Here is a 3,840-nt window from a genome sequence, read left to right on the forward strand (position 1 = left end):
TAGTGATATGTAAGAAGGACAGAAAAGTAGTTTAGAACCTATTTGCCAAAGGGCTTTAAATGCCGGAAGTAATCGGGATCTATGGGAACTTCTTGAGCAGGTGAGTGTAATATCACTTTGGCAGCTGAATAGGGGATGGATTGAATCACAGAAAGAGGAGGAAGGGAGACCAATTAGGAGCCTATTGCAATAGTCTAGGTGAAAGGTGAAAGGGACCTGAATTAGGGTGGTGGCCCTGTCAGTCTAGAGAAGGGAGCAGATGCTCAACATACATAATATCTCTATATAAGGAAGCACCCAGAAGGCTTCTGAGTCTGGGGCCAAGCTGCATTTGCAGAGGCCAGGAATGTGGTTAGACAAGGTAGCAGATACAATCACCTCACCTCTTGAGCTTAGCTTGTATCTACATGGGAAAATGGAGGAGTTTTAGGGTAAAAAAAAAGAGAAGAATGATTTCATTTAGACCCCCATTTTATTCCAATCAGTATTTTTTTTTTTGCAGGCAATGGGGGTGAAGTGACTTGCCCAGGGTCACACAGCTAGTAAGTGTCAAGTGTCTGAGGCTGGATTTGAACTCAGGTACTCCTGAATCCAGGGCCAGTGCTTTATCCACTGCGCCACCTAGTCGCCCCCTATTCCAATCAGTATTAATGAGTTCAGTGTGATTCCATAGGGCCAGTGGTTGTTAGCATTTCTTAGTGATGTATTCATTTAGTAATATACATTTAGTCGGTTTGGTTAATTCATGTTAGTATAGGAGCAGCATATATTTATATATTTACTTTTATTGTATCGAGGGATGATTAGGTAAGATAGATTCTTTCCTATAATAGGCCTCAGACTTTAAACTACAAGCTATAAATTCACTGGTCAATGTTCACTAACCTGTTATAAAGTTCACAAGTTATCCCAAGAATGCTGACTAGAGGACCTCCACCCTTTGGGTGACAAGTATGTGACCAAACCATCATGGGTAGGATGTCTTGACATGATATGGAAAGTCTCCCTATTTATTTTTGTATCTCCAGATCACCCTCTTCCCCAGCATTGCAGAGGGGCCTATCTTATGATTGTCATTGGAGATGATGCTGGCCTTGTCCATCCTGTGACCATCAATGCTGATGGCATCATTTCTGGTCCTCTTGGAGGGTCAAGAGCAAGGTCTATCATCCAGTGAAACTCTATATTTTATTTTGCCCTTTCTTGGCCTCTGGGTATCAAGTAGTATAACTAAAACCCTGCAGTAAGGGGGATCTGAGAATGTGAGGAAGATCGGAGGTGCCCTTCATTAGAGGGAGTGGGGTCCCTTTAGTAAAGTGGTATTGGCTCAGAGCTCTGTCTCAGCTTCTCTTATTGTAGATTGGGTGTTTTGGACCCCACAAAAAAACTAGGGAACTCTGAATCCCAGAGCTGTTTTGTGATTATTGAGTAAATCATCCATGGCTGGTTTATAGCTTGCCCTTCGGAGATTTAAATTGGGAAACATATGGAATAAACATAAGATAAGGTAGGGTGAAGTCTTTGAGGAAGCCAAGCACCTCACCATTAAGAGAAAAGACTAAGCTAAGGATACTACTGAGCCGGACCTGTCTTGCTCTTTGTTCTAACAAGACTGATTGACACCGGAGGCTGAGAATCCCTTAGGTCCCAATAGCCAAGACCTGGAGTGAATGGAATAGAGGAGGCTTTCTGCTGGCCTAACAGCCAAGTTTTTTCTTTCCTTTTTGAAAAGAGATGGGGGAACAAAAAAGATAGATGTGGACTTTAAATTAAGGAAGCAAGGCAGCATTTGCTCCTCTCTGAGGAAAAGAGAACCAAAGATTTCAGCTGAACAAGAAGATGAGATGGAGGAGTCAGCATCCATTAATCCAGCAGAGTAGTGAGAAACAGTGGAGGCTCTGAAAGCAGAGAAGTGCCTGGAAGTAGAGGTAGAATTGATAATACTACCAGGAGACATCTGTGGCTCTATATTGGGCATGAGATAGGAGTTACTCCTCCGTGTGTCAGTCAATCAACAAGCTTAAGTGTTTACTATGTGCTACTCATAGTGTTTAATGCTAGCTCTAAGATACCAGAGAGAAAGAGAGAGAGAGAGAGAGAGAGAGAGAGAGAGAGAGAGAGAGAGAGAGAGAGAGAGAGAGAGAGAGAGAGAGCAGTTTCTTTCCTATTGGGGAGACAATATATAAATAGCTAGGTGCATACACAATACATACAGAGGAGATGTAAAGAAATCTGAAAGAGAAGACATTAGTAGCTGGTGGGACAAGAGGAAGGCAGAAGATGGGATTTGAGCTAGATTTTTTCTTTCTTTCTTTCTTTCTTTCTTTCTTTCTTTCTTTCTTTCTTTCTTTCTTTCTTTCTTTCTTTCTTTCTTTCTTTCTTTCTTTCTTTCTTTCTTTCTGTGAGGCAATTGGGGTTAAGTGACTTGCCCAGGGTCACACAGCTAGTAAGTGTCAAGTGTCTGAGGTCAGATTTGAACTCAGGTCCTCCTGAATGCAGGGCCAGTGCTCTATCCACTGCGCCACCTAGCTGCCCTGTGAGCTAGATTTTGAAGGAAGCCAGAGATTCTAAGAGAGCATCGGATCTGGAGTCAGGAAGAATCATCTTCCTGAGTTCAAATCTGGCCTCAGGCACTTACTAGCAGTGTGACCCTGGGCAAGTCACTTCACCCTGTTTGCCTCAGTTTCCTCATCTGTAAAATGAGCTGGAGAAGGAAATGGCAAACCATTCCAGCATCTTTGCCAAGAAAACCCCAAATGGGTTTGCGAAGGTTTGGACACAATGGAAACCATTGAACAACAAAGAGATTCTAAGAAGTAGATGTGAGGAGGAAGAGCATTCCAAACATGGGGAACAGCCAATGCAAAGGCATGGAGATGGGAAGTGAACTGTAACCCCTTTTCATGTGCACCCTGGGCATACATGTTCCCCATGCGTACCCTTCTCCAAGAAAGCACTTTGACCACATGCATTCCCTGTGTATTCATCTCCCTTTAGGTGTTCTCTATATGTCTACCTTTCCCATTCATCCTATGTGCATTTATGGGAGAGTACACCCCAGGTTTTTTTGGGGGGGACTTATCTATATACTGATAACTCTCAGGTCAGTACCTCTACCACTAGTTGCATTAGTTTCTCTTTTGAACTCTAGTCACATACCAAGAGTTGCCCATTGGACATGTTGAACTAGGTTTCCCCTGGACACCTCAAAATTAACATGTTCAAAATGGAATTATTTATCTTTTCTTTTTTTTCTCTGAACTTACCTTTCTTTTAGATTTCTCTGTTTCTGCTGAGGCCACTGCTATCCTTCTTATCTTCTAGTTTTATATGCTCAATGTGTTCCTCACTGACTCTTGCTTGTTACTGGGAATCCAGATTACAGATTACTGCCAGATGTTAGTGTAAAGGGGGGAAGAACACAGTGGGGAAACAAGGTCACAGAGAAATTCAGAGACTTTTTCAAACCTACTCAGTGAGTCTATGTTGAAACTGAAATTGACTTAGTCTTTTGAAACCCAATCTGACTTGAAGTCCTAACTCAGTGGTTTTTCGTTTGTTTATTTGGTTTGGTTTTTTTTTTTTTTTGCTGATTAGTTGAATTTTTTTTAAAAGGCAGAACCTGCTCATTTTTATTTGTATTTGTGCTAAAACTTGGCAAAACAGAAACTTTCCTAAAACCTTCCAAAGAGCAAGACAGGTTTAAATGTGATGAATTCTTGTGTCTGACAGTTCTTTAGTACTTTTTTTTCTTTTCCTTTTTTTTTTCATCATGAGGAAAAATGAAAATAAATAAATGGAAAGTGTGTGTATGTATGTGGGGGGGAAATCACATTAACC

The sequence above is a fragment of the Dromiciops gliroides genome, chromosome 2 (assembly GCF_019393635.1).
Source record: "Dromiciops gliroides isolate mDroGli1 chromosome 2, mDroGli1.pri, whole genome shotgun sequence".
NCBI lineage: Eukaryota > Metazoa > Chordata > Mammalia > Microbiotheria > Microbiotheriidae > Dromiciops > Dromiciops gliroides.